Source organism: Atta colombica, unplaced genomic scaffold (assembly GCF_001594045.1).
Source record: "Atta colombica isolate Treedump-2 unplaced genomic scaffold, Acol1.0 scaffold207, whole genome shotgun sequence".
Classification (NCBI taxonomy): domain Eukaryota; kingdom Metazoa; phylum Arthropoda; class Insecta; order Hymenoptera; family Formicidae; genus Atta; species Atta colombica.
The window spans coordinates 2716759-2725621 of NW_017259302.1; positions in this window are offsets into that span (position 1 = coordinate 2716759).

The window sequence follows — 8863 nt, forward strand, 5'->3', positions numbered from 1 at the left end:
CGTTTCTGCCACTGTCGAGAGAGGGTTGAGCTTCCTATGGTTTAATTGGGCGCGAAATCATTTCCGATGCAATACTCGCGCGGACGCAGCCGCGATGTCGAGTAATCACCGTAAAAGCTCTACTTCCCTTCCCCCAACTCTCCATTTTGCCATCATCTACTTGCCCTACCGCTGTCTCTCCCTTCAATCCTTTCCCTTCAACTCTCTCGTTGAATCGAAGAAACCACCGAGCTCCCAATCATTGCGTGTACTATCGTGGTTGAGCATGCATCGATTTTGTGCATTCCAACCGATAACGATGTATTCGAGATGCATTCAGCGTGATTAAAACGGTTGCTTGACTGTACAAAGGGAAGTTGTTATTACTTTCAGTTGTATGTGTGTGTGTGTGTGTGTGTGTGTGTGTGTGTGTGTGTGTGTGTGTGTGTGTGTGTGTGTGTGCTGAAACATAGTAGTTGAAAATGTTAACTCTATACTATTTAAAATGATATACATGCAAAGCCATGAACTATTAGTTTGACTTTTTACGTTAATATTTTTTTAAATTTATAAAATTTTCAGGAAGAGTTTATGAGATGCATTTAATTTGCATTAAATTTTGCTTCGATAGAATTTTGAAAGTCTATTTAATTTCGCGTTTGATTGTTGTATACAGTTTTATTTTTATTTTATTGTATAAGAAATGATAATTACATTACATGCGAGATTTAATTCGAATTACCATTGATAATCGCATAATTGGCGAAATGGGCACAGCATTAATTTTAATACTGATTAAACTGTACACACAGAGCTGGATTCGCTGTTTTGGCAATTACGTCGCATTTACATGCGGAAATTGGCGAAGCATTCTTTTATTTGCTCCATCACGGCATCGTCCCGATATAATGCAGGCGTTGTCATCGTAACGTATCGTGCAATGCGAGCTTAAATGCGTGTAAACACGCGCAGCGAGATGCGTTCGATGAGACTGCACCGGATACCCGCCCCGCCCGTGACGGCCGCAGAGCGGAAATGCGCCAATCGCGCGCCATCATCATCGGGCTTTGGATTTCCGATATTCCGTAATTTCCGAATGGTGGCCGCGCCAGCAGCCGTAGGTAGGCGCCATTAAAGCCGCGTCGTAGTACATGCACTGGATGCAAAATTAATTACGGCTAAATGCGCACTGGATCGTTATTTTGACCAAATGAAAATGTAGCTCATGGCGGTTTTGCCGAAAATGTCACGACCACCCTTTTTCGCAAATCGTAATATGGAGAGACGAATATTATAATTAACACACTTTTGAAACGTTGAGTTTCTATTAATTCGAAATATTCTTTTAACCAAAATTAAATCATTTTTGTTTGCAATATAATCTTCTTTATATTCTTTTGAAGTAGAAGATATATTCCACGCGTTATATTATATTTTTTATAAAATTATTTCTGTAAATACAAATGTTTTTATTTGAATTTTTCCTGTCAGACATTATTAATCGTATTACCGAGATAAATAAATTTTTCTGGCAAAATTAGACTAAGATTCTCGATTAGTTTAATCCTCCATTTGTAATCTGCATTTTTTGGCACAAGCGAATTTTTATTCTCATTCTCATTTTTAATTTTTATTAAAAGGTTTGAACATTTGGGTTAGAAAATTAATATAGTAATGTAACAAAAATGTGGAAAAATAATTCTAAATTTTCTTGAAAGTTTAGAATAGTAAATTTAGCTGGACAAAAAAGCAGATGAAGTGAGTAAAAATATAATTGCGAAGAAATATAAATCTGATTGTTACTATAATTGAGATAAAATTTAGGATTCCTTTTTTTGCACATTTAACAAAAATTTAGTAGCATTAAATATTATATATTTTAAATTCTAAGTTTCATTTTATTATATTTAGGCTAAATCAATTGGGTAGCAATCGATTTCGACAAAATTGCCTTGTCTCTATAGGTGCATCCTAATTGTATCCTATCGCACTTTGAACAGAGATAACTGTCGTTATCCTGGACTCTGTCGAATATGAGCATATCGAAATGTATCTGCATATATATATATATATTGGTTTAAGCTATTCTCGCCCTTTAATCATCGCGTTAACATCCATGCCAGTCTCTCGAGTTTGCGAACAACGACGCTCATCCATTGCATATCGCGATGACGCCCGTGCCGATGAAACGTGATCCCTCGCGATGATACCGGGACAACGATATATCGGGGTGTTCGAAATCGGAAGTCAGAGTAGCGGGGTAGTTGGGTAGCTACGAACAAACGTGATCACAACAGGCGTATCGCTTTGACCTCTACAGGTATTCCAGGCGAACGTCACGTGCATGGTTTGCAGCCTCTGCGTGAGCTGTCGCACATTCTAACATACCATTAACAGCTTTGTATTTCATAACTGAAGGCCGACTGCCCCATCGTACTCCGATAACCAAGCACAACGCAATGACCGCTAATCGGCTTTGTAAGTCACATCTTCGAAGTTCATCCTAATACGCGGCAGTGCATTTGCATCTAGGAAGGAGAAAAGGATGAGAGAGAGAGAGAGAGAGAGAGAGAAAACATTTTAAAAAAGGCTAAAAAATCAATAAAAAAATAAAAAGTCTCTCTTACTGATTTATTAAATCAATATATCATTTGAAAATTAATTTTTGAGTGCGTATCATATTTGACTTTAATACGATAGAGAGTACAAAATTTACCTTGGATGAAAATTTGAAATATCGAAATACAATTTGCACCTCTTTCAGGGAACATATCGAAGCGCGTAATATACAGCGTATACAATCCGCGTTTATATCACTCATGGATGCAGAATGTAAAATAAATAAACATAAAATAAAATGTTTATGGGGTGGAAATATTATACAATATAACAAGCGTATGCTTTTATGAATAATTTTGGCTCCGATTTAAAAGTTTAATTGAATTATTTTATTATTGCTATTAATTTTTCGCTGATTTATAAGGAATATTGTTTTAATCGCACAATTGATTATACTGTCTCGGTTATTTTCGCTCGCAGTGTATTTGAGATGCCTTGCTTCAACACCGTCGTTGGGATTGATTATGTCATTTGCCCAGGTCGTTCGCCCCATTTGTCTTGGTTATACAATACAGAACGAGTTCGTTCGAACGAACAAATAAACGGCAGGAAAATAGCTCGCTGGCTGAATCGTCGCATTAAAGCGGCGCGTTGCATCTGTCGTTATCAGCAGTTGACTGCAATCATCTCGCGAAGGGCGGCTTGCGCAGCTGCTACCCTCTACTCAGAGTCTTCTTTATGCGCGCAATTTACGTTAAGCAAATTAACATTGATCCACTTCCGTGTGCATCCCGCGTAAGACTTTCGTTTATTCGAGCGCTCAATTTTTTAGAGAATGCCATTGGGGAATTGTTTATGACTTTCAATGTACGTGTGCTATTATGGTTATAGCATAAAGCTCGAAATTATTATATATATAGATTATATCATATATTTAAATTGAAAGAAATTTAGATAATTTCATAGACAAAGCTTCATAAGTGGTTAATTTAATATATCATATGTAGTTAAATGACATAATAAAAACTTGAATATCATATATTTTTTAGAAATGATTAAGATACAAAATCATCTAAAAACTAAACAGAGTAGGTTTAAAGCCATTACTGCCACCGCGGCGAATGGTATCGTGCGAAAATCCAATTAACCTACATGCACCTCGTAAAAGTATATATCGGAGCGGTATGCCGTTTTGCCAGAGGCGATGCGTTTTTATTTGTGCGTATTTCATTCGAAGAGCGTATTATTTCGTGATAAAAATTCATTCACCGCGCGAGTTAATCCTTTTGTATCTAACGCGAATGACAGGCGTATTTTTTTCGTCATTTGTAATAATACGCAAACATGTAGTGCAATCCTTTAGTGTTGATGTCCACGCGATACGTTTCGGATTATGATTTCAGGATTATTTAATACATCATCACTAAAAAAACTAATGGCGTTCTTTTTTCAAACTCTAAAGTAGAGCCCAAAATGAAAAATTCCAAATCCCTTTTCGAATGAATAAATTGTGCTGTGAAAGAATGAAATCAGATCTTTCCGCTTTAAATGATATAAAAAATTAATAAAGGCGAGACATAAAATGATAAAACCGCATACACATGCAGCTACCGAAAAAACGCTCTAGATTGTTTCTCGGAGAATTAATTTTATATTGTATTTTAACATCGATCCATCATTGACGATTGCCATTAAACGAAACGTCGCCGTCTTCGTGCGGCGTGAAAACGCAAACGTGAGTAAACGGACGTCATGAACGTGACTCGACTCGGCCGCTAAATTATGTCACGTCGACGATCGGAACGGCATAAATTTCTGTCGTGCACTGAAACGCAATGAATAGGAAACGGCTGGGAAAAACAACGTTTGTAAAGTATATCATAAATAAGAATACTTATTCTCATTATCCCCGTTGCACAGTGACTCGCGTGCAAAAATTCATTCGCGCGTGAAATCTTCTTCCGACCCGGCCGGTGCAGTAAGAGTGAAACGTCATTTGCTTTATCGCGAGATTTACAAGAACCATGTAATCAACGAGCAGGTAACCGTTTCCATGCGCTTCGCCGATGCGCGTTTAATCGTCGAAATTAAATCTTCACCGCGGACGAACTTGGCAAGTTCTCAACTTAACGCGTGAGAGAGAGAGAGAGAGAGAGAGAGAGAGAGAGAGAGAGAGAGAATGCGAAAATTACAGCGGAAATATACTTCTCTCGGGGGTTACAACGAGGGGATAAGCGACGTAACTGGGCGTTTAACTCACTCGGTCGCGTTCGATAAAAAAAGGGAAAAAGGGAAATAAAAAAGAAACAAAAAAAATAGAGAGAAAAAGAGGAAAAAGTGTAACGCGACACGAATGCGTAATCTACAGCGTGTACGGATCCACGAAGGGATAATAACCGAGCCGTCACCCAATTTATCCCATAGAGCTCGATACGAGATTGGAATGGTTTCGCGGGCGAAAGAGAGAGCGAGAGAGAGAAAAAAAAAGAATCGGCAAATACTCGCCCACAATGCTGATGCATGTGGTCTTTTTCTGGATGACCCTGGTGCACCTCCTTTTTTGTGCACCTGAAGCACCCCATCTGCGCGCTTAGAGATGGCGTTTTAAATGGATCCGCCGCGCGATGGTTTTATGCGTCTCCGTCGTCTATATGGAAATAATTGCGATTGGCAAACTTCAATAACCGAATGCGAACAACAAATAAATAACCCATGAGAAGTTGGCCCCCAATTTTTGAAAAATTTAACTTTTTATAGTCTATTCGATTGCTCATCGTTTACAATATATATTGTCTACAATAGAAGTAGTAAGCCTTAAGTCATAAGAAATTGACCAATCATAGTCGAATGTGAGGCGAATAATCGATTGTGATTGGTCAATTTCTTACAGCTTAAGACTTATTACTCTTATTGTAGACATCGCTTTACTCGAATCTGGACGGCTGGAGCAAAACAAAAATATAGAATTACTGACTGATTTTTGTATCCGCCTATTAAGAAAAATTCAATACAGCGTTTCTGAATTTTCTTGCGGTCCCGATCAATCGGCTGATTTTATTTTTTATTGGCGCGATTATACCGCCGGCTAACGAAGTAATTTATTTTTCAAACGCCAGCTCTATAACGCGTACTATTTACGTGCTCGCATTTACCGGCTGATGCAAAACGCAGCATATCAGAGTGAGAGAAAACGATATACCTGCGTCGCACGCTCTTTCGTGGTGCCTTGTCAAACCCCGTCTAATAATCGTTATCGATCATATACGAGTGAGACATGCACGCGGATGTGAGATACGTCGGGATGAACGCAGTTTTCCGCACTTCCGTACATACGTACACAGAGGTATATATGTTCTCCCAGACATACCTGCACATAAATACTCGCATCGGCCGATGCCCCCGCAGCCGATATGTAGGTGCATTATTTCGCTGAGGCATCAGGCACCGTTCCTGTTCCAGACACGAAATTAAAGCGATCGATCGCCGTTGCACCGGATGCACGCTGCAAGATACCCGTACCGGCACGAATTGATGAGCAATCGACGATTTATCCGCAAATCTCGATGCAAATTGATTCCATTTCGTGAACGAAATCGCGAAAGGAGCGTTTTACGTAATATGCATTTTTTCACAAGCCTATCGCAAGCCTCGTATTCGCTTTTTAAATCTTCCTCAAAAATTTATTGCTGGCTATTTCACGTGACATTTGAAATGATATTTTCAGGTCAAAAAATATCTGATGAAATTCAAATATAGATTTAAATATTTCTTTACTGTTTATTATTAATTACATAATTACATATCATGAATATTATTAATATGATATATTACGCATTTAATTTTGTTAGAACTTTGTGAATTTATCTACATTTATAATATTCTTTTTTATTATAGGAAATTACAAATTGCGGTAAATTTTATTGTAGGAAAGAGTTAATCAATTTGCTTTTAGAGTATTGTTTTTAATTAAATTCTATTAAAAAAGAAGTGATTTTAAAGATTAATTCGATTATTAATGTGTCTTAATAATAAGACGTCATATACATCACATCGTATATTGTATTCTGCAATGATTACATGTCTCTAGTGCATTCGACTTGAAAATGATCAGCTACCGGTATTATCGTGATACACTCGTACATGAAAATCAATACAGTTTTCCAGGGGAATGAATTTCCAGCGACAAATACACGGCGAAATAGAGAGAAAGAGGAGGAGAGAGAAAGATCAAGCCATTGAAAGTCCAATTATATGTGATACGGGCGCGATATCGCAACAATAATTGGTGACGCATAACATTATACACCCATTGCACGAAAATTTAAAATTTAACCTAGAATCACGGTATAAATGTTGGTTGCCGCTCCGCTCTTTTAAAATAACCATCGCGTTCTGTAATTAAAACTACGTGGGCATAATTTCGCCAAGATTAAAGTTATTTCGCTCGCTGTGTATGGAAACAGTGGGACGCGAAATTCGTTTCTATAATTGTAACTGTATTATTCTTCCATAACTTGAAAATAAATGTTATTTACAATTAATGTAAAAAATATATATTAGTTATGTGCCGTATAAAATTAACGTTTTATATTGCGATAAAGATCGGTTACGTTCACCGACAGTTTTATGCGTCGACGAACGCAAAGAGCTGCGAATTATTTTGGCGCTGTATCGTAGATATATAAATCGGAAATGGAAATGCATTCGATTCGACAACAATGGGACGAGGAGAGATTGTAACGTATAGTGAATGCAGCGAGCGTAACATTCGTGTAAATGAATGAAAATCATCCTGCTGCATTTTGCACATGTGAATGAAAGAGTGTGCGTCGACAGTTCTCGTTAGCCATTTCTCCTATTCGTATGGTCTGTTTAAGAACAATTGATATTTACGCCAATTAACGTGAAAAATTAACGAGCTGAACAAAATGTTAACAATAATCTGCTCATATTTTAAACATTTGCACGTTTCTAAACAATTATTAGACATTACAAATGGACGATAACAATTAAACTATGTGCATTGTTACATATCAAAGGAGCAATCACAATCCAATTTCTTGAGTTAAATAACATTATTTTTAACTTTTATATGTGTTAAAATACAAATCAATTTCTGTGATTAAATTGCTTAGTTTCAAAGTAAAAAGTAAACGTTCATATAAACGTATTCATTTAGCAAGTAATAATTATATAGAATTAAATTTTTAATTTTCTTGAGTTACTTTGTTTAACTTCAGTGTTTTAATTAAATTAACGACATGTTTAGTAGGAACAGTGATGATCTATAGAAATGATTAAAAATAATTCAAATTGGATATAATTTGACATTATGAATTTAACAGTCTACAGTCGAATATAAATTTAGAAATACTATTATAATTATAATTATAAATATTAGAAAATATTCTCTCTGTACAACTGTCTTATCTGTGGAAAAGTCTAGATAAAAAAGATATCAAAAACGTCTATTCAGTATAATAATTCTCATGACGAGCGATAAAGTCTCGTCTCAATCTATCACCTGTGACGGTAATGCGATGTTCGAATTCGCTCTACGTTTTTCAATGCGGCGCATTTAGTGACCAGTCGGTTATTGTTTCTCGGCCAACAGCTCGAGTTGCGCCCTTATCGCAGTAATAGGGTTTCGGCCTGACGCTGAATTTTCATGAAACCGCTGTGGATCGTGTCCGGTGTGGAATAATGCGCAGCGCCAGCTCTGCCCGAATAAAGCGGGAATAAATTTTCGCGATTTGGACAGAGAGAATGATGCGGCTCTAGCGCAATATACGGACGTTTCCTCCGAATATGAGAGCATCGAGCTGGCAAAACGACCGATTGGACTAAAATGAATTCACGATCCAACCGGAATACATGGCCGCGGCCATTCAAAGTCGTTCTTCGCGAATTAATCGCGGCCCGCTCGTGCGAATGTGAATTTGTTCGCATCTTTTTGATCGAGTGGCACAGAAGTTGCGCGTATGTGAGTATGATAGAATATATCATCATATCAAAATAAAAAATGGGATTATTTTAGAACTATATTTTAGAACTGATGATTAACATATATCTATTTTCTATTCTTTTGATATTTTTTACTCATATAACTCAGATATCCAAAGATTCGTTCTGAAGAACATCCTGAGAATGTCCCAACGTTCTGAGAACATTCGCAGAAAACATCTCTGGGATAAAGTGTGCTGTATGGATGTGTGTGTGTGTGTGTGTGTGTATGTGTGTGTGTGTGTGTGTGTGTGTGTGTATGACTTATATGACTTTATAAATGATCAAAATAATTCAAATCGAGACTTGAATCAAATAATCA